The 24,013-nt window shown below is 40.8% G+C and overlaps 1 protein-coding gene across 1 annotated transcript in view; it reads right to left on the reverse strand.

Annotated features, from left to right (window-relative positions):
- The window catches only part of PRKG1 (protein kinase cGMP-dependent 1), a 1,261,682-nt gene that overhangs the window by 1,185,496 nt on the left and 52,173 nt on the right, over window positions 1-24,013 (reverse strand). The gene's annotated exons all lie outside the window — the stretch shown is intronic.

The following is a 24,013-nucleotide window of genomic DNA, read 5'->3' on the forward strand; positions in this document are numbered from 1 at the left end:
TCCATCAACATTAGCATGGCTAAATATATTCTATAAATCCTACACAATAGAATCCAGAAGACAATACAAATTCATGAACATGGCTACAAGCAACAACAACAATAAAACTCACAAACCAGCCACCCAGTGCCCCACCTTTTAACTCTCTTAATAGTAGCTTTAAAAAATAGTCTTGGGTGGAGAAGCCGTTAAGTGTCCCACTCTTGGTTTCAGTTCAGGTTGTGATCTCAGGGTCGTGAGATGGAGCCCTGCATCAGACTCGGCACTCAGTGGGGAGTCTGCTTGGGATTCTCTCTCTCCCTTTCTCTCTGCCCCTCCTGTTCAGTCTCTCTCTCTCTCTCAAGTGAATAAATCTTTAAAAATAAATAAATAAAAATAAATAATTTTTAGTCTAAACAAGTGTGGAACTTAGAAAAGTTTGGAAAAAATAAATCATCTTAAGGAACTTATTCTACACCTTATTCTTCCATAGACTAAAATGTTTAAATTATCTTTGCTAGTTTTGTAACTCTCCTGATGCCTTCAATGTAATTGCATTTTAAAAAGAGAACAGAAGTACGTTCCTCAAAGCTAGAATTCTCCATGGACAGTTGTTTTTGTTTTTGTTTTTGTTTTTCCCTCTGAAAATTTAGTGGAGAAATTAGTGTGTGTGTATGTGTGGCTTAGTTCAAGATGAGGTTTTAGTTCAGGATGAGAAAGATTCTCAGAACTAGGACTTATTATCAAGAGTTAAAGCTCAAAGGAGCAAAATAAGATATTTGCAATTAGGAAAAATGCACTTTTTTAAAAAAAAAAGCCTGTTTGTTTAATATTCTTCTGCTAAGTTTAAACTTTGTTACATCATTTTTACTGTGCTTAGCTTTGGAGGCTGTAAGTTGGACTCAACATAAAACAGAGTACGCTAAAGAAAGCAGTTATAAATAACTTCATTTCACCAAGAGATTGAAACGAGCCAGCTGCCAATACACAAACCCACAAACCACCAACTTTTCCAAACTTCAGTTCCACGATGTCTCAATATATTCAAAAGCAAAAAAAAAACCAAACTGCTATGAACCACTGAACACCGCCATGCTGTGTGGTCCTCCAGTTACAAAACTTAAACTCCTCTCTTGCAGTTAACATTTTCTATAAATTCTTCAGATTTTGAGCCAAAAGCTTTAACTTGTTTTTCTTTTTAAAAAGAAAACTTTAAATAACTTTTTCACATTACTTGTGAAGATTAAAATCTAGGATGTTAGTAAATGAAGAGAAGGCCCATACATCCACGTATTGGCAGTCTCTGGGAGGGAGATTTATTGCAGGATGCTAAGGGTGTGGACTTCTGAAGAGGGCAATGGTCCAAGAGACCGCAGAAATAGCATTCCTAGTGATAGAGATAATTAAAAAGGGCCAGCCATACAGATCCCATGTGTCTCCACTTTGCCAAGGTAAATCTGCCTTCTAAAAGTCTGCCTTTGGGGTGCCTGGGTGGCTCAGTCGGCTAAGAATCTGCCTTCGGCTCAGATCATGATCCCAGGGTCCTGGGATCGAGCCCCGCATCGGGCTCCCTGCTCGGCGGGGAGCCTGCTTCTCCCTCTCCCCCCACCCCGCTCGTGCTCTCTCTGGCTATCTCTCTTGCTATCTCTCTCTTTCAAATAAATAAATAAATAAAATCTTAAAAAAATAATAGTCTGCCTTCTAGTCCCATATGCGCTTCAATTGTTTTATTTGAAGAGTAGATCCCAGCCCATACCCACTATTACAGAGGCACAGTAATCACTGATTGGAATTAGGAGGTGGGGGCAGGGTGGAGAATCATTAGGATAAAAACAACTACATTTTCATGATTTTAAACATCATCTAAGAGTTATTCAAAAAAGTCATCAAAGGCCTGTCCATCTGTCCAAGCCTTTTATCTGCCCAGTGCCAGAAAACATGGTAAAAACGTTGTGGAAAAAGGACTTGGTTGGCCTTCTCCTCACAGGGCAGAATCTCTAAATTGAAAACAGAAATATCACTGATGAAGCACTCGGTGGCAGAACTGATTTCAGATGAGGAAATGATCTCCACCATTGGAACTGCCATCAGGGCATTACACTCGAACACAGCTGTACATTCACCAACTCAAACCGAGTGGGGATGGAGCAGGGTCGAGGCCAGGTGAAGGCAGAACAGAAGGGCACGTTTTGCATTTCAAATAATTTTCTCAATTCAATATTTTACTTGGGGGGAACTTTCTTCTGAAAGCTTCTGAGTGAAGAAAATGGCAAAAAAGGAAAAAAAAAATTGTGCACATCTGTTTATGTATTCAGGAAAAGAATCTTCGAACCGGGCATTGGTCCATGGGAAAGCCTGCACAACAGAATCCAGCCCACCAAACACACTGTTCGCTTATTAATAAGAAAATTCCAGGTTAGATCCTTGCCAAGAGATGTTTCCTTTTCCAAAAATTATCTTTGACTATATTTTACATTTGATTTACTCCCCCCCTTGGTGCATAAAAGAATTATTGTCCAATATTAGCAATTGGAATTTGTCTGAACTCTGGTGAAAGGAATATAAATCTATTCATTGAAATTGTTTTGAGAAATAATATAATTTATAAAATGTACCGACTGCCTTTTTTATTGTGCTATAAAATCCATTTTGTTACAAACCATTTGTAAAATATCCTGCAAATAAGCATGATTCAATAAATCCTATATCTTATTTTTATTACCAATAATAGTAGCTTGCATTTCAAGTATTGTTTTTACTATCAAAGTACTTTCATATCAATTCATGTACTTACATGGGTTAATTAGGGTTATTACTTATTAGTGGTGTTATCATCCTGGACTGATTTTTCTCAGGCCTTGGGAATGTGCTAATTTGAAGGCTTATTTATAGAAGCATTAAAAATCACAACTTTGCCATGTGAGTTAAATGATGTTTGTTCCTCACGTAAGATTGTAAGGAGTGATAACAGGTCAGTGTATTCTGGGGAAATTATAAAAGAAGTAGATTCTTACTTTATTCAGAATAGAGGGTTTTGGACAATGAGCCCAAAGCCACACCAAGAAGTACTTTTTTTTTAAGTAAAGGCCATTTATAGCTAAACAAGAATATACATATGTATTCATAGATCTCAAGTAGGATTTACTTTGAGGTGGTGGAAGGGAAAAAAATGTTGAATGGCAAAAACAAATATGAGTGACAAGCAGAAAAGAGGGGAATACATTTAAAATGAAGCAATGGGGTATGTTTCTGTTTTCAGGAGAACACGTGGAAAAGACTATAAACACTTTTACCGTTTTGGGTAGAGAACAAATAACATTCAGAAAAAGTCAATGCATTTAAAAATGTTGAGGTGCCAACTAGAAAGGATCTCCTACAACCTGAAGCTAATTACAAGTAAGGAAACTGGAAGTTTCTGTGTGTTTCCATAAATGGAGGTGACATGCTTCACTGAGCCCATGCCAGCCATATGGGTACTTTTGAAGGTTTTTTTTAATGTTCATAAAGCAAGAATTATGTTCTTACAAAAAACAAAACATATTGAGGTAGACAATTCACAAAAGCCCATACCACTTATAATCAATAAGTATCATGTTTGGCACAAAATATGCAAAACACGTCACGGAATGGTAAGAAGCCTAACAGAGAAGATAGGACTGTTTATTATCAGCAGTGACATCAGCAGAAACAGACACTTAAATACCTTTCTCTATAGGGTTTGGAACCGGAGGTTAAATCAAACTAGTAGGTAATTCTGATTCTCCAAACGTAGTATTTACATTAACAAGACAAGATGGGTGGGAGCCAAATGCAAATAAATGAGCGTCATTCTCAGAGGACCCAGGAAATGAGAAGCATGGCAGAAATGGAAGAAAGGATTTCTAGAATCAGAAGCCCAGCTCCAATACTGTACTGTGCAATGAAGGTAAAGCCTCTCCAACACCCCCAAAAACATATGAATTATGACACCACATGCTGTTATTCCTACTCAGATGACACTTAGGAGAATTAGTTTGTGCAGGTTCCTAGGAGGGGTTTAGGAAAGACGTACACAGTAAGGACAGTCACAAATACACCAAGTCTCTCCCTTTCTGGGCACATGGTAAAGTTGCATTTCCCCTCCTCCTTGAACTCATACCCGGCTACATGACTGCATTCAGCTGGTAAACGTGAGCGGACGTGGGATGCTTCCGAGCACAGGCGTGGAACGGCCAGTCCGGGACACGGCGGCTCTCCCTTTCCCGGCACCAGCAGTGATCGAAGCAACTAGACAGAGCCTCTGTCAGCTGTGGTCACGAGCAGGGCTCCCATAAACCCACACTGGGCAGGTGAGCAAAAATCCCATCTTTCCTGTGCTAAGCCACTGAACAATTGGGATGGCCCATGACCATACCCTTGGCTAGTCTTACTGGCTACTCTGGGGGCCATGTGACCACACTATAATCTCTTCCCTCTGTCCTCTTGGTTTCAACTTCATTGTCAGTCACCTCTGGAAGGCACACACATACTACTAAAGTAAATTATTTATCACTGTGGGCCACTTATCTAGTGGACATTGTTACTCTCGAAACATATACACCTGTACAAGGAAGGGAGGGAGAGAGGGAAGGAGAGAGGAGGAGAGAAAGGTGGGGGGTGAGGGACAAAAAGAGAGAAAGACACATTTCTTAGAGTTCTAGTCCAACCCATGCCAACGATGGGGAAGACGCCGTGAGGCCTGAGATTTTCAAGCACTCTTCAGGAATCACCATGGTTCTCTCCCTGAGTAACAGGGCTGCAGGAACTCCGTGAAATGAAGCAGACGGTCTTAGGTGCCTCTATGAAAACTGGGTATCACAGGCCACTTTGAGCTATTCCAGCCTCCAGAGAACTCACTCCATCCTTCCATGGGTCCTGCAGATCATGGCTCACAAGCTAATAGGATCGTATGAGCCACGAAGATACTGTCCATGAGTAAAGTGGGCCGAGCATAGTATTTTATACTTTCTTTGCATTTTAAATAGTGTATTCCACGCTTCCACAGAGAAATACGCTCTCACCTGATTTTCTCGTAAACTCTATGCCTCTCAGCCTCTCTGGTTTGTCTTCCCTGCTGATAGAAATGATTTTTTCTGTTGTGGAAGCACAGGGCTGAATGCCAACTGTCACTAGGCTCCAGAGAAAACAGACAGCAGTGGCAGAAGCTGGAAAGGGCAGGTCCCGTTCCCAAGGAGCCAGCAGTTTATTTGCTTTTGCAGATGCCTGTCAGGCGAGCCTGGAGTCTGGGGCTGCAACATCTCCCACATTTGGGGAAAAAAAATAATGGATAGGGTTTTACAGGAGATCTGTCAACTTTAAAATGTAACTTATTTATATTTAAAGGCAAAATAAAACAAGTCCACAGGCTCAATTTAGCTCACGAGCCAGACACTCCACTCCTTCTAGCCACCTTTCTAGAAAACCAACTCAGGTTACTCATCTACAAATCAAGGCCACTCCATTAACATCATGGATTTCGCATGACGTGCACTGCAGTGCATGCCGTGCTTTGCAGAAATTATCTTACTTGCTCTTCACAAGAGCCCCATGGGTACAGACAAAGAAATGAAGCTTACAGAGTTTAAGATTGCTTTAAGGTCAAATAAGGGGCCAGAGTTGGGATTCAAACCCAGATGTAGCCCAGGCTCCAACCACTCTACCTCATAATCCCTCTCATGCTGTGTCAGTGCACAACCCGGACAACAGGCCTTGAGACTGCCATCTCCAGACAGGATCCACTTAAAGACTGCAAATTACTACCCTACATTCCGTGTGAGAAATACACTGCTTTCCCTCCTACCATTTTTTTTTTTTTACTTAAATACTGTGGTATGGTTTTCCAGGAAGGATATTCCATTGTTACCCTCATTTTATCAAAAAAACATCAGAAAAAGAGCCTGGGTATCTCTGAGTTCCGAGCACTGACTCTTCCCATGAGCATGCACTCCATCCGAGCAGCCTGACATTTCCGACAAAAGCACATTCCGAGCAAACTCCAGCATGGGAACTGCCAAGGAGAGGCAAGGATCACCCAAGCGTAAGAAGAGCATTTCATATTCCCAGAATCTTCCTCTGGCATCCTGCAAAGACCCCGTCAAGCCTAACCGCCCTGTGCGGTCTGGCAGGCCTGACACGTGTATTCCACCCATGGGCTCAGACTGGCCCAAATCCCACAGGTGGAATCCCAAAACCTTTCTCATCTCTGCCGGTCTGACAGGCTCGCAGTGGGTAACTGAACCTTGCGGCAGCATCTCCTTGAGACTTCTAGACTTTCTGCAAAAGTGACAGCCGAACTCTTGCAAACTCACGATGTGCTCCCAAAGTAGAAATCATCTTTCTTTCCCAGGAAAGACTTAGCCCCCAATTCTTGAACAATAACCTGATTTCCCAGCCTGATACAGCCCTCGGTTTTCTTTAGAATCAAATGAAGATTTAGGTTTGACATCATTCATCAACAAAATGCCTGAACAGCGGCCCCACCCTGCATTCCCTCCTACGTTCTTTTCAGAGTGTATCGTGGGCACCCAGTGAGACACAGCAGGGCACCCTGCTATTTTGGATTCAGAACTCCTTTCAGCAGATTCCACAGTCTGAATGAGCAGGCCCTGCCTTTGGAGGTGATGTCCCAGGCACGCACCCCCCCCCAACAAAGCAATTCAGCCAAATCTCTGGACTACACTTTTTTGGTGTGTCAAGATTATTTAGCCCATTGTTGGTGAAGATGGAACACAGTCTTTTGGGTTTAAGTCAACCGAGGCTCCTTTGGAGACCACTGTTCCGTAGGGGAGTATATTTTCACATGCTCTTGTACGCTGTCAAAAGCAATGTTGCCTGTGGGACTCAGGGTTCATATCCTAGTGCCACCACCCCCAAGAAAGCGTAGGCACCCCCCGCTAAATACACTGCTTAGTAAAACAGCAGTTTTAGTGCTTTGGTCACCATATGGTGTTACACAACTTTTCAATATTAGAACTATTCTTTCCAGTCTTAAATGTGGGGAAAAAATTAAACTATTAATATGTATTTAACTTACAAATAAATTAGCCCACAAGATAATGATTAAGTCATCTCTGGCATATTGATTTATGAAAATTATGAATCCTTTAAAATGTTTAATTAGGAAGACTATAGTAATGTGGAAAAGATTTTATGATGTGATGTTCGGTTCAAAACACATGATCGCCATGCTTTATAGAAGACCACGAGCACAACCATAGAAATGTGCGTGTGCATATGGACAAGGGCAGAAGAAAAACTTGGGAAAGAAAACCACTCCTTTAGGATGGTAGGACTTCCAACCTTAAAATATTTCCTCTACAGTGATTCCAAAATAACATGTTTTGAAATATGTGTGTATAATTTAAATAAAAGATTGCATGGTAGGATTCCTTCTAAGTGTTCAGACTCAGATTTCTAGCAGGTTCTAAGCATGACCTAGAAGGATTTTTTGATCACTGCTGTGAATTTTACTATTTCACCAAGCAATAAAAATAAGTAAAAATAAACGTATTAAAAGTGGTTTAAGAGACAATTTTCTTCCAAGAGTAAAAATGTCACTTTTAAAACAATATACGTCCTTTTCCACAATAAGAGCTACCAAATAAATGTACTAAAATATCATAACACAGCGCTAATAATTTCCTTAAGTGTTTCTTGGGAAGCACATCAGCTAAATCCATCCCCAGACATTCAGCTTCCCAGACTTCCTTTTTTTTTCTTTTAATGGCATAATAACCAGACTCTCAAACTCAATTCAGTTTTTAAAGTCTCTCCTTGAAATAAAATAATTTAGGATTTCCTTAAGGGTTGTCCTTTTGGAGGAGTGCAGGACACTTAGAAATAGCCATTGAAAGGACCTGCCCTGACAATTCCTACCCAATCTAGTACTCTTAGGGAAAGCTGGAGACAGAATTCTTCTTAGGGGAATCAAGAGTATTTGCTTAGCAAAAGCATTATGGTTTTTTTTTTTTTAAGATTTTATTTATTTATTTGAGAGAGAGAGAATGAGAGACAGAGAGCATGAGAGGGGGAGGGTCAGAGGGAGAAGCAGACTCCCTGCCGAGCAGGGAGCCCGATGCGGGACTCGATCCAGGGTCTCCAGGATCATGACCTGAGCCGAAGGCAGTCGCTTAACCGACTGAGCCACCCAGGCGCCCCAAAAGCATTATGTTTTTTAATGGCGTGCACAGTGCAGATTAAAAGAAAAAGCATGAAAGAACAAAATTTCTCTGTAAAAGAAAATAAGAAAATCAGTTACTCTGGTATTTGAGCAGATGGGAAACGGAAGTGGGTGCCCAGTAAGATTGCAGGGGGAGGGGCTCTAGGTGCAAGGAGAGCCAATAAGAAATATTCAATAAATTGAGTAGCCAGAGTTTGAAACATACACGCACCAGCAATATAGAGTATTTGATTTCAACTTACCCCACATTTTATTTATTTTTTTATTATGTTATGTTAATCGCCATACATTACATCATTAGTTTTTGATGTAGTGTTCCATGACTCATTGTTTGCGTATAACACCCAGTGCTCCATGCAGAACGTGCCCTCTTTAATACCCATCACCAGGCTAACCCATCCCCCCACCACCCTCCCCTCTAGAACCCTCAGTTTGTTTCTGAGTCCATAGTCTCTCATGGTTTGTCTCCCCCTCTGATTTCCCTCCCTTCATTTTTCCCTTCCTGCTCTCTTCTTTTTTTTTTTTTAACATATATTGCATTATTTGCTTCAGAGGTACAGATCTGTGATTCAACAGTCTTGCACAATTCACAGCGCTCACCATAGCACATACCCTCCCCAATGTCTATCACCCAGCCACCCCATCTCTCCCACCCCCACCACTCCAGCAACCCTCAGTTTGTTTCCTGAGATTAAGAATTCCTCACATCAGTGAGGTCATATGATACATGTCTTTCTCTGACTGACTTATTTCACTCAGCATAATACTTACCCCACATTTTTAATAAAATTAAACTACTTACACAGCTGTGTGTCAATGGTACTCTGGACAAATTTTTAAAAACCTGAATAAAATTTTAAAAACCTGAAGCGTACCCACTATGATGTACCAGGGAAATGGAATGACAGGTGAAATAGTATCCTGGTGTGAACTCAGTCAGAAGTGATCGATCAGGAAATGACAAGTTTCCCGAGAATCTCCTGAGATACAGCGTGCCAGGTTCGGGGGCTCCAGCCAAGCTTCCCGAAACATCCAAGGATAAACACCCTTAGTAGATTAGGTGTGAAGACGCCCAGGGAAGACACTGACATCTGAATTATACACAAATCTCAGTTAGCTCAAGGACCCCCATGTAACCTAGCCAAGGATTTTGGGATAAGAACCACCACCCCAATAGGATTCATTCATGGTTTATATAGATAATATTTACTGATCTGTTACTACATGCTTCGCAGGAACCATCATGAAAGATGGATCCTTCAAGACCAAGTCTCAGAGAACAAACTCGTTATTCTCACCTGGGAATAAAAGAAACAATAAAGTTTGAAGGAAAAAAAAAAACCATAATATGATGCCAGGATACCATACGTGAAGTCCAATGTGAGTACAACATGTTTTATGTGCTTCATAAATACAATAAAATATTTGTGATCTAGAAATCCTTTTAATTTTTTATAGATCTCCTGTAGGTATTGGTAAAAGGCTCTATCTTTTCAGACACGAGTTTTTAAATGGCTTTGTTTCTCTATATCAGTGTTGTTGTTGTTGTTTTTCCACTTTCTAAACTAATTCCTAAGTGAGAATCATCCAAGACATACCTAAACAAATAGGAATGGCTTCCTGGTGAGACAGAATGTAGAATTTGTTTGTATTAGCTGTAAGTCATTTCCTCATCAGATCGAAGAATTCCTTCTCCCTAATATTTTGACCTGGGAAAGTAGACTCAGGAGTCAACTCATGTAGGGTTGCCCTCGGGGCCCTGAACTGTTTCTACCTCTCGGGGTTGTTGAGCAGATGCAACGCAATGATGTAGGAAAGTCCCTCCTACAGACACTCCATCAATGCTGTCCCGTCCTTTTCCTGCTACCATGTCCCAGACAGAGCAGGATTTTTTTCAGTCAAGTCACAGACTTGGAAGTGGATTCTTTGAATATAATTCAGGCAGTCCCAGTTAAGTGTATACACGCCCCCATTCACTTAATCCCCAATAAATAAATGAAGGTCTGTTTCTCATCCCATTGTGTCCAAGAATTTTATTCTGAAGGTCAGGGGAGGAACTGAGGCTCTTGCTGGAAAGTGTGAGGGGAGAAGGTGAGTCAAGAGAACATTTTTCACTCCCCTGTCCCTGATGTCCTGACCAGGTTACTCCCTGATTTGCCCTGCCTACCCCCTGCCCACGCTCCACACCCTCCCTTCAAAATCACATCTGGGTATATCCCAGATATACCCAGCTCCAAACAACAAATCATAGGAACCTTCAGAATGATTTACTTTTTTTTTTTTTTAATTTATTTGACACAGAGAGAGAGACAGCAAGAGAGGGAACACAAGCGGGGGGAGTGGGAGAGGGAGAAGCAGGCTTCCCGCCGAGCAGGGAGCCCGATGCGGGGCTCGATCCCAGGACCCTGAAATCATGACCCAAGCCGAAGGCAGACACTTAACCAACTGAGCCACCCAGGTACCCCCAGAATGATTTACTTTTTAAAGAATGATTATTAGATGAAGATGATACCTATTACATATTTATCCAACAAATACACACTGAGCACCCTGGATGTAGCCAAGCAGTATACTGGAAACTAGGATTATAATGGTGAAACTAGATGGGGCCTCTGTTCGCATGGCATGTATAAGCTGGTGGAGGAACAGGCAATAATGGTCAATAATGATCCGGGGTGACTCTGTAGGCATAATAAGGGCTGTGATAAGCAAAGTGCACAGTACAATGGGAGCACATGCGCAGAGGTGAGAGAACAGCAAAGAGCATGTGTGGCAATATTTAACAATGGTGATTTTACTATAAATGCATAAAATGAAATGTAATCTAAATATTAAAGAATAAACATTAGGTAACTTGCATCCCATTAAAAATGGTATTTCAGAAGACTGTGTCTGATTTCAAGTAAAGTATTCACTGTATATTATTTCATGAAAGAGCAGGCTACCAAAAGCATTTACTGTAATATTCCATTTTTTTGTTCAAAACAAAAGTGTGTGTGCATAGAAAAAGTAGATATATATATCATATAGCACAATGTTATATATCTCTGGGTAGCAGGACTATACATGATTTTTAAACTCGTCTGTAGTTTCTAAACAAGTCACAAAAAGCACATAGTATTTATGTAATTTAGTAAAGATATATTTTCATTTAAAATATTTTCCAAGAAAAAATATTTTCTAAGAGTTTATATAAGAAATTCATTTATCAATGCCTATGATATATATAGGACCACGTTAAGTACTAAAGCCAATGAGCTAAATAAGGATTGCCCCGTGCCCTTGAGCAGCTCCCAGAACTATGATGCGGACATGTAGTAAATACTCATGAGTAAGGTACTGCCCAGGTATAAGGTTAATAAAGCCTGATGATTTACCAAGACTGATTTTTCCCTATCTACTTCAACCAAGACAACAGGAAGACCTACTGTTGAGTTTGTCTTTAGTGACCAACACATTACGGAACAGCAGGATGTTGAGAAGATTTCTCTTCTGTCTCCTGCCTCAAGATCTATAATTATCAGGAAGCTGACGATATTGTTAATTATACTGTGATAACCAAATTTTGTTGAGCATAATTTCCCATAATCATTAAAAATCCTTTGAATTAACTACCATGATTATTCCTATTTTACAGATGTGGAACTGAGGCACAGAGAGGTCAAGGTCATAATTAAGGGAGCTGAGATTTGAACCCAGGCAGTGTGAACCGAGAGCCCAGACCCCTGATCATTACGCTTTGCTGTCTCCCTTTTATGACCATTAGCATCATCTCTGTACCCTTTCTGCTACATACCTCTTTTCAGAATCCCAAATAAAACAAACCATCACTTGCAGTTGCTGTTAGAGAGAGGTGGGGCAGAACTATCTGAGGGCAGGGTTGGTGGCCTCAGCACCCAGCACAGGATTGGGACACATGGAGGCTCAATAAATAACCTGCTGTTCAAATGATCCAGAAAGCAGGTTCATTTCTGAAGCTTCCCTGTCCATAATAGCTTTATTTTTTTTTAAATTTCCCTTTTTCTTCTAAAAAACAAGTACAGGATGGGGAAAGGTCTCTTTAACTAGGGATTTCAATCTTTCTTTTCCTGAACTTTATATAATAGCAATTTTATAATACTCCTAAAGTTAAATATATATAAGAACATTTTTTCAGGGCGCCTGGGTGGCTCAGATGGTTAAGCGTCTGCCTTTGGCTCAGGTCATGATCCTGGAGTCCGGGGATCGAGTCCCACATCGGGCTCCCTGCTCCTTGGGAGCCTGCTCCTCCCTCTGCCTCTCTCTCTCTCATGAATAAATAAAAAAAAAAAACAAAAACATTTTTTCACATATATATGCAATTTTGCTTATTGCATTATGACAAATTAATTTTATGATTGTGGACAAAACTATAATGCTATCAAGTGACTGTACAAATCAAGATTTTCGTAAAAAAGACATATGGATAATTGTTTATTTCTAGACATGACAGAATTTCTGACACAGACTATGAAGTGCATGATAGTATTCTGTCTCATATTTAGATTAACATAAATCACCAACAAACTACTCATTATTCATTGCCTGTGAAATAAAGATATCAAGCCACTTCCATTAGTTCCTGTCCTAATGCACTCTTCAACTTAACAACTTCTCAGAAACTGAGAGAGAAAGGATCACACTGTCAAACTCAGATGAAAAAAGTAATTAAAGTATAGAGAAATATATTATGGGTCTTACTGTCTTGGTCCATGCAGAGTTCTTGCTACATAATAAAAATATTTAAAGTAAATTAACACTTTTAATTTCCAAATGTGATTTTTCACATATTTCACTCATTAATCATTCCATCTCTTTTCTGCTCTTTGAATTCTAATCATTGTCTAGAAGCATCTCATTGCCTCTGCTGTGCCCCACCTAACATTCAAAGTGAGTTCAAGAGATGCCCTCCAAAGATTTAAGTCTAAAAAGGTACATAAAAATAAATAAACAAACTTGAAATAAGAGCAAACCTTAAAGCATTTAATGGGATGGAATACTTTAATACAATGAGTTGGGAGTATTTGTTTTCTCTCCTTTCTCCATGCACTCACTTAGATTAGTGTAAAACCGGGGTTTACTTGGCAAACATAGCTCTCTGTATGATAGATCTTTTGTGCAGCCATTTTCGTTACTAGTGTCTGGAAACCATACCTGCATGAGATATGTGGTTTAAAACAATTCTTCACTGCAATGAATCTAGAGGACTATGTGGTAGATACAACAGCACATATTTACTGATGATCTCCCATGTGCAAGGCAGTGTCTAAATTAGCCAACCTAAATGCCTTTCCTCTGATGTGGGGGGATGGGACTCACTTCCCTCATTCAGTGGCAAGGACAGAACAAGGCAGCGTGGGTAACAGTACATGTCATGTGATAGGACTGACTTCAAATCCTGGTTTTGTCATTTGTGATGTACTGGAATGCTTTCTTCAGAGGCTAGGATAATAGCTAGCACAGTGAACTTTGAATACATGTCCGTCATTTATTATTATCGATGAGGAGTGCCAATATAAGAAATGGAACTGGGGTGCACTTCATGAGGATATGATAGAGTCAGTATTAACGGTTTAAAGCAAAAGCATCTCACTGTGAGTCGCTGGACACAGGAGACTGAGTTTCAAAGGTGAGAACGGGAGTGAGTTTGGGGAGGTGAGACCATAAGCTCTGGGAACAATGAGCTTTCTAAGATAAGGAATATAGATAGGATGCTTTGGAAATTAGGGGACAGGGAGAGGAGAGAAAAACAGAGTAATTAGGCAAGTGAATAAGAACTATAATGGAAATAAGTCACCTTAGAATAAGCAAACACACATGTATATTATTGAGTGTGTGCATGACATGAAGCACGTGCATTTATCTCCATGGTCTCTGGAAATAAAACCTATTATACTGAAAGTGCAGAAATTTTAAAAAATCAGCAAGGAGGAAGAAGATGAGTGAGGAAATAATGGCAGATGAGAGCCATAGCAGAGCTTTGGGAGAACTGGAGAGGCCGCAGAGCTGAGACCTCCAAAACCAAACAGGGACAGAGGGTGGAGCCAAGGGGTACCAGGCAGCAAATAAGAACACCAAAGAAGGCAGGAACCCAAACAACAGGTACACACAGCCCCTCCAGCCCGCTGCCCCTCTGCTGAGCTCCAGGAACATCAGCAGCTGCTCCAGGAGACTGGAAGGTTCTTTCCTGCACACACTAAACAGCTGAATGGTTTCCCAACCACCTCTAGATCCCCCCCTCTACTTGGCTACAGTGAAGCCCAACAACTTTAATGTTTTTCCTGTGCAGAGCATCTGACCAGCTTTGAAATAAATTCACTTCCTATAAATAATATTCCATAAAGCTTTCTAAACCTTTTATTACAGTAGAGTCTTTGATGTTTCTTTTTTTTTTTTTAAGATTTTATTTATTTATTTGAGAGAGAGAGAGACAGAGCATGAGCAGGGGGAGGGGCAAAGGGAGAGGGAGAAGCAGGCTTCCTGCCAAGCAGGGAGCCCGATGCGGGGCTCAATCCCAGGACCCTGAGATCATGACCTGAGCCAAAGGCAGACACTTACCCGACTGAGCCACCCAGGCACCCCCAGAGTCCTCAACATTTCTTTAGGCTTTCTGGGTAAATTGAGAAAATACCTAAAATCACAGGGTTAATTGACTTCCTAGTTCAAGGTCTAACAGTGTGTGTTTTCCTCCTTAACATCCCCATTAATTTCATATTCATATGATGAGATATGCAGTGAACATTTATAGGGTATAATCCTGTGTTAACAGGAAAGGAGAACAAGCAGGTATCAAGACAGACCTGGACTCTTGGCTTTGCCACAAACCGGCTGTGCGACCCTGAATAAGTCACTTAACTTCTCTTAGCCTAGGTTCACCTACAAAATTGGGCCACAATATCTCCTCTGCAAGGCTGATGAAATGAGATACTACACGTACCTAGAAAAGAACAATATGTCTGATGCATAGCAGCTCCTTAATAAATATTAGTTTTTTTCTTTTCTATTCTTTCTCATCTATCCCCTCCCCTCCACTCCAGTCCTTGTGCCTAGAAGATAAATGATATCTATTTAGAGGCTCTTGGTTTATGGCCATTCTAAAGCATTTATGGAAATCTGCCATCCCTTGGTCTTTCTGCCAGAATCCCTAGTCTGCGGCCAAGGTCAATGAAAAGGAGCATGTCTGCAAGAAACTTTCAATTGAACTGAGGAAATCAACATTCACACAAATTTAAGATTTATACCTGACCTAGTTCACAAACAGGATAAATATGACTCTAGGTAAGTAGAGCCAATATGAATTCCAACCTACCCTGGGAATTTGGAAGATACAGGACTGAACCCTGAAGGAACGATTTAGAAGGTTAAGGTTCATCAGTGCTTCTGAAAATGGAAACAGAGTCAAGGCTGATCTATCTTAGAAGACAACCCTTGAATGGGGGAGGCCATCTGGGAACTGGGTGACTTCTTGAGTCCTTTCCCATCGGGGTCTGTAACTGGAAACATTAAAATCAGGGGCTCAGGGGACACCCTCTGAAACTGAAAGTCAGTGCACCTGAAAAACCTACATGAAGTTTCTTTCTTTGGTTACAGAGAGTGGGTTGCTTCAGGAAGTACTTTATATCATAAAGAATGCAAGCAAAAGATAATTTTTTTGAGAGAGAGAGAGAGTATGCACTAGTGCAGGGGAGGGGCAGAGAGAATTTTAAGCAGGTTCCAGGCCCAGCACTCAGTGCTCAGTGTGGAGCCCACAGCTCGATCTCATGACCCTGAGACCATGACCTGAGCCGAAATCAAGAGTTGGATACTCAATCAACTGAGCCACACAGGCACCCCAAGAATTCAAGCAAATTTTAAAAGTGGCCTTTAGGAAAAAATTGCACTCTTTGAATCAGTCCCTTCTCTGATTTTGGAATCATGCAGTTCCCTGCATGGTGGGTAAGTGAGAACAAGTTACAAGGGTTCACGTTTAGATCTTGATCTACATAGTAGAAACTGCTGCCATATTTCAGTAGAGAAAAATCTTAGTTTGAGAGACGTAATTTGTGGATAACTTATGCCAAGGCTTCCTATTTAAAAAATCATGAATAGCGGAGCAAGATGGCGGAGGAGTAGGAGACCTGGATTCCGTCTCCTCTCAGGAATTCAGCTGGATAGGGATCAAACCATTCTGAACACCTACAAACTCAACAGGAGATCGAAGAAGGGAACAGCAACAACTCTCTCATCAGAAAAGCGAACACTTTCTGGAAGGTAGGACGTGCGGAGAAGTGAATCCGAGGCGATATTCGGGAGGATAGACGGCGGGGGAGGGGCCTCCGTTGGCCGCTTCTGGCGAGTGATAGAGCCGCGGAGCACAAAATCGGAACTTTTAGAAGTCTGCTCCGCTAAGGGACGTCGCTCCAGTGGCTAAGCGGGGGGTGGAACCCTCCGGGACAGTGTGGTCTCAGGACCCTCGGGGTCACAGAAAGACCGGGGGTGCCTGAGGGTGGCAGAGCTCCCAGGTATCGGAGCAGGGAAGCCGGCTGCAGAGGCGAAGCCCAGGCGTGGGCTCTCAGCTCGGGGTGGCCATAAACCGTGATCCGCGGCACAGTCGGGCCCCTGCTCCTCCAGCAGGGACCCAACAAGCGGCAGATGCGGGGACACTCACCTTCCTCCCCGGGGAGGAGCCGTGCGGGAGGGCACCACAGGGATCTGCTGGGTTTGGAGGCTCCACCCGGGGTCGGGTGCCAGAGACAGAGGCGCGCGGTCACAGGCCGGGCGAGCACGGGGTGCGGCCGGAGACCGGGGAGATGGGAGTGACTGACGGCTTTTCTCTGGGGGTCACTGAGGAGTGGGGCCCCGAGTTCTCGGCTCCGCCGGAGCGGAGATTGGGAGGCCGCCATTTTCACTCTCCGCCTCCAAAGCTGTACGGAAAGCTCGCAGGGAACAAAAGCTCCGGAGAGCAAACCCGAGCAGATTACTTAGCCGGGAGGGGGCAAGGGCGGGGCAATTCCGCCTCCGGCAGAGATATTTGGAAACCACGGCAACAGGCCCCTCCCCAGAAGATCAGCGAGAACAGCCGGCCAAGACCAAGTTTACCGATCAATGAGAACGGCAGAACTCCAGCGCTAGGGGAATACTGCACATAGAATTCACGGCTTTTTTACCATGATTCTTTAGTCTTTCAAAGTTAATTTTTTTTTAACTGTCTTTTTTTCTTTTTTTTGAATTTTTCTTTTTCCCTTTTTCAACCAACATCTTATCAATCCCTTTAAAAAAAAAAAAAAATTTTTATTTTTCATTTTTAGAGTCATATTCTATCCCTTCATAGTAGTTACCCATATTTTTGGCTTATATATATAAGTTGTTCTCTCTTTAAAATTTTGAGATAGTTTCTTCTAACAGATTAAAATATACCCTAAATCTCTAGTATATGGTGCTTTCTATTCCCCTGCCTGATCACATCCTCTCCCTTTTTTTTTCTCTTTTTCTTTTTTCTTTTTTTAAATCCTCTTCTTTCTTTTTTCAAACAACTTCTTATCAATTCCTTTTATAACATTTTTTATAATTTCCATTTTTACAGTCATATTCCATCCCTTCATCATATCAACCCTTATTTTTGTACATATATAAGTTTTTCTTTCTTTAAAATTTTGGGAGGCACTTTCTTCTAAAAGACCAAAATACACCCCAAATCTAGTGTGTGGCACTGATCTATATACCATATAGATCATATTTGATCACATTCTGGATTTCCTTTCGTTGTTGTTGTTTTGTTTTGTTTGTTCTTGTTTTTATCTTTCTTTTTTTTTTTCTTTTTCTTTTTCTTTTTTCTCTCTTTCCCTTTCTTATCCCACTGCCTCAGGTCTTTTCTGATTTGTTTAGAGTATATTTTCTGGGGACGTGGTTACTCTGCTAGCATTTTGTTCTCTCATTAATCTATTCTCCTCTGCACAAAATGACAAGACGGAAAAAATCACCTCAACAAAAAGAACAAGAGGTAGTACCGACTGCCAGGGACCTACTCAATACAGACATTAGTACGATGTCAGATCTAGAGTTCAGAATCATCACGTTAAAGATACTAGCTGGGCTTGAAAAAAATATGGAAGTTATTAGAGAAACCCTTTCTGGAGAAGTAAAAGAGCTAAAATCCAACCAAGTAGAAATCAAAAAGGCTATTAATGAGGTGCAATCAAAAATGGGGGCGCTAACTGCTAGAATAAATGAGGCAGAAGAGAGAATCAGTAATATAGAAGATGAAATGATGGAAAATAAAGAAGCTGAGAAAAAGAGAGATAAACAACTACTGGATCACGAGGGCAGAATTCGAGAGATAAGCAATACCATAAGACGAAACAACATTAGAATAATTGGGATCCCAGAAGAAGAAGAAAGAGAGAGAGGGGCAGAAGGTATAATGGAGCAAATTATAGCAGAGAACTTCCCTAATTTGGGGAAAGAAACAGGCATGAAAATCCAGGAAGCACAGAGAACCCCTCTCAAAATCAATAAAAATAGGTCAACTCCCCGACATCTAATAGTAAAACTTACGAGTCTCATAGACAAAGAGAAAATCCTGAAAGCAGCTCGGGAGAAGAGATATGTAACCTACAAGGGTAGAAATATTAGATTGGCAACAGACCTATCCACAGAGACCTGGCAGGCCAGAAAGGACTGGCAGGATATATTCAGAGTACTAAATGAGAAAAATATGCAGCCAAGAATACTCTATCCAGCTAGGCTGTCATTGAAAATTGAAGGAGAGATAAAAAGCTTCCAGGACAAACAAAAACTAAAGGAATTTGCAAACACAAAACCAGCCCTACAGGAAATCTTGAAAGGGGTCCTCTAAGCAAAGAGAGACCCTAAAAGCAACATAGACCAGAAAGGAACACAGACAATATATGGTAACAGTCACCTTACAGGCAATACAATGGCACTAAATTCCTATCTTTCAATAGTTACCCTGAATGTAAATGGGCTAAATGCCCCAATCAAAAGACACAGGCTAACAGACTGGATTAAAAAACAAGATCCATCGATATGCTGTCTGCAAGAGACTCATTTTAGAACCAAAGACACCCCCAGATTGAAAGTGAGGGGGTGGAAAACCATTTACCATGCTAATGGACACCAAAAGAAAGCTGGGGTGGCAATCCTTATATCAGACAAAGTAGATTTTAAACCAAAGACTGTAATAAGAGATGAGGAAGGACACTATATCATACTTAAAGGATCTATCCAACAAGAAGATCTAACAATTGTAAATATCTATGCCCCTAACTGGGAGCAGCCAATTATATAAGGCAATTAATAACAAAAACAAAGAAACACATCGACAACAATACAATAATAGTGGGGGACTTTAACATCCCCCTCACTGAAATGGACAGATCGTCTAAGCAAAAGATCAACAAGGAAATAAAGACTTTAAATGACACACTGGACCAAATGGACTTCACAGACCTATTCAGAACATTCCACCCCAAAGCAACGGAATACACATTCTTCTCTAGTGCCCATGGAACATTCTCCAGAATAGATCACATCCTAGGTCATAAATCAGGTCTCAACCGGTACCAAAAGATTGGGATCATTCCCTGCCTATTTTCAGACCACAATGCTTTGAAACTAGAACTCAATCACAAGAGGAAAGTCGGAAAGAACTCAAATACATGGAGGCTAAAGAGCATCCTACTGAAGAATGAATGGGTCAACCAGGAAATTAAAGAAGAATTAAAAAAATACATGGAAACCAATGAAAATGAAAACACAACTGTTCCAAATCTTTGGGATGCAGCAAAGGCAGTCCTAAGAGGAAAGTATATAGCAATACAAGCCTTTCTCAAGAAACAAGAAAGGTCTCAAGTACACAACCTAACCCTACACCTAAAGGAGCTGGAGAAAGAACAGCAAATAAAGCCTAAACCCAGCAGGAGAAGAGAAATCATAAAGATCAGAGCAGAAATCAATGAAATAGAAACTAAAAGAACAGTAGAACAGATCAACGAAACTAGGAGCTGGTTCTTTGAAAGAATTAACAAGATTGATAAACCCCTGGCCAGACTTATCAAAAAGAGAAGAGAAATGACCCAAATCAACAAAATCATGAATGAAAGAGGAGAGATCACAACCAACACCAAAGAAATACAAACAATTATAAGAACATATTATGAGCAACTCTATGCCAGCAAATTAGATAACCTGGAAGAGATGGATGCATTCCTAGAGATGTATCAACTACCAAAACTGAACCAGGATGAAATAGAAAACCTGAACAGACCTATAACCACTAAGGAAATTGAAGCAGTCATCAAAAATCTCCCAAAAAACAAAAGCCCAGGGCCAGATGGCTTCCCAGGGGAATTCTACTAAACTTTTCAAGAAGAATGAATACCTATTCTTCTGAAACTGTTCCAAAAAATAGAAACGGAAGGAAAACTTCCAAACTCATTTTATAAGGCCAGCATTACCTTGATCCCAAAACCAGACAAAGACCCCATCAAAAAGGAGAATTACAGACCAATATCCCTGATGAACATGGATGCAAAAATTCTCACCAAAATACTAGCCAATAGGATCCAACAGTACATTAAAAGGATTATTCACCATGACCAAGTGGGATTTATCCCTGGGCTGCAAGGTTGGTTCAACAACCGCAAATCAATCAATGTGATACAATACATTAACAAAAGAAAGAACAAGAATCATATGATCCTCTCAATAGATGCAGAAAAAGCTTTTGACAAAGTACAGCATCCTTTCTTGATCAAAACTCTTCAGAGTATAGGGATAGAGGGTACATACCTCAATATCATAAAAGCCATCTATGAAAAACATACAGCAAATATTATTCTCAATGGGGAAAAACTGAGAGCTTTCCCCCTAAGGTCAGGAACGCGGCAGGGATGTCCACTATCACCACTGCTATTCAACATAGTATTGGAAGTCCTAGCCATAGCAATCAGACAACAAAAAGAAATCAAAGGCATCCAAATTGGCAAAGAAGAAGTCAAACTCTCACTCTTTGCAGATGATATGATACTTTATGTGGAAAACCCAAAAGACTCCACCCCAAAACTGCTAGAACTCATACAGGAATTCAGTAAAGTGGCAGGATATAAAATCAATGCACAGAAGTCAGTGGCTTTCCTATACACCAACAACAAGACAGAAGAAAGAGAAATTAAGGAGTCCATCCCATTTACAATTGCACCCAAAACCATAAGATACCTAGGAATAAATCTAACCAAAGAGACAAAGGATCTATACTCAGAAAACTATAAAATACTCATGAAAGAAATTGAGGAAGACACAAAGAAATGGAAAAACGTTCCATGCTCATGGATTGGAAGAACAAATATTGTGAAGATGTCAATGCTACCTAGAGCAATCTACACATTCAATGCAATCCCCATCAAAATACCATCCACTTTTTTCAAAGAAATGGAACAAAGAATCCTAAAATTTGTATGGAACCAGAAAAGACCCCGCATGGCCAGAGGAATATTGAAAAAGAAAAGCAAAGCTGGTGGCATCATAATTCCGGACTTCAAACTCTATTACAAAGCTGTCATCATCAAGACGGCATGGTACTGGCACAAAAACAGACACATAGATCAGTGGAACAGAATAGAGAGCCCAGAAATGGACCCTCAACTCTATGGTCAACTCATCTTTGACAAAGCAGGAAAGAATGTCCAATGGAAAAAAGACAGTCTCTTCAACAAATGGTGTTGGGAAAATTGGATAGCCACATGCAGAAGAATGAAACTGGACCCTTTCCTTACACCACACACAAAAATAGACTCCAAATGGTTGAAAGACCTCAATGTGAGACAGGAGTCCATCAAAATCCTAAAGGAGAACACAGGCAGCAACCTCTTTGACCTCAGCCGCAGCAACTTCTTCCTAGAAACATCGCCAAAGGCAAGGGAAGCAAGGGCAAAAATGAACTATTGGGACTTCATCAAGATAAAAAGCTTTTGCAAAGCAAAGGAAACAGTCCACAAAACCAAAAGACAACCGACAGAATGGGAGAAGATATTTGCAAATGACATATCAGATAAAGGGCTAGTATCCAAAATCTATAAAGAACTCATCAAACTCAACACCCAAAGAACAAAGAATCCAATCAAGAAATGGGCAGAAGACATGAACAGACATTTTTCCAAAGAAGACATCCAAATGGCCAACAGACACATGAAAAAGTGCTCAATATCGCTCAGCATCAGGGAAATCCAAATCAAAACCTCCATGAGATACCACCTCACACCAGTCAGAATGGCTAAAATGAACAAGTCAGGAAATGACAGATGTTGGCGGGGATGCGGAGAAAGGGGAACCCTCCTACACTGTTGGTGGGAATGCAAGCTGGTGCAGCCACTCTGGAAAACAGTATGGAGGTTCCTCAAAAAGTTGAAAATAGAGCTACCCTACGACCCAGCAATTGCACTACTGGGTATTTACCCCAAAGATACAAAAGTAGGGATCCGAAGGGGTACGTGCACCCCGATGTTTATAGCAGCAATGTCCACAATAGCCAAACTGTGGAAAGAGCCAAGATGTCCATCGACAGATGAATGGATAAAGAAGATGTGGTATATATATACAATGGAATATTATGCAGCCATCAAAATGAATGAGATCTTGCCATTTGCAACGACGTGGATGGAACTGGAGGGTATTATCTTGAGTGAAATAAGTCAAAAAGAGAAAGACATGTATCATATGATCTCACTGATATGAGGAATTCTTAATCGCAGGAATCAAACTGAGGGTTGTTGGAGTGGGGGTGGGGTGTGAGGGATGGGGTGACTAGGTGATAGACACTGGGGAGGGTATGTGCTCTGGTAAGCGCTGTGAATTGTGCAAGACTATTGAATCTCAGATCTGTACCTCTGAAACAAATAATGCAATATATGTTAAGAAAAAAAAGAAGAAGAAGGTAGCGGGAGGGGAAGAATGAAGCGGGGGAAATCGGAGGGGTAGACGAACCATGAGAGACGATGGACTCTGAAAAACAAACTGAGGGTTCTAGAGGGGAGGGGGGTGGGAGGATGGGTTAGCCTGGTGGTGGGTATTGAGGAGGGCACATTCTGCATGGAGCACTGGGTGTTGTGCACAAACAATGAATCATGGAACACTTCATCTAAAACTAATGATGTAATGTATGGGGATTAACATAAGAATAAAAAATAAAAAATAAAAAATAAAAAAAATAAAAATAAAAAAATAAAAAATCATGAATATTGTCATTAGTGTTCATCTTACCCCAAAGATAAACACAGTGTTCAAGCCCCTATTTACCCAATTCAGAATAAATGCACTGAATGACTTGTACTTCAATTTTTCTAACAACATCAACAAAAGTGAATATTTGTTGGCTCCTTTCTCTGTCAGAAGAATGCTAATTACTTGACAGGTAGAATCCTAATTATTTGTTTCTTTAAAGCAGTTTGAAGAGATAGACATTTATTACTAATATTTTCATCACAATCCTCATCATCCCCGTGGCTTACATGAGAAGTTAAATTACTTGGCCAGGTTCCCCAACCAGCAAACAGTGGAGCCTCGGTTGGAACCAAACAGGTGAACTTGAGCTCTCACTCCTACGTTTGCATAAAGTTTTACACTTCCATCAAAGACATGATTTCCCGTGACCTCACAAGAAATTCATTAAATACAAAAGGCATCTATTGGCTTTCAAACAAACAAACCAAGAACAAATTTAAAGAAGTCATCCATGGTCACAACTTGTTTCTATGTCACAGACGGGACTGAAATTCCGTCCTCTGTGATTTCAATAGGGTCTCCTACAGTTGAATCCAATGAGCA

This window comes from Mirounga angustirostris, unplaced genomic scaffold (genome assembly GCF_029215605.1).
Source record: "Mirounga angustirostris isolate CCGP_5_RB_7025 unplaced genomic scaffold, mMirAng1.0.hap1 SCAF_6, whole genome shotgun sequence".
In the NCBI taxonomy this organism is placed as follows: Eukaryota; Metazoa; Chordata; class Mammalia; order Carnivora; family Phocidae; genus Mirounga; species Mirounga angustirostris.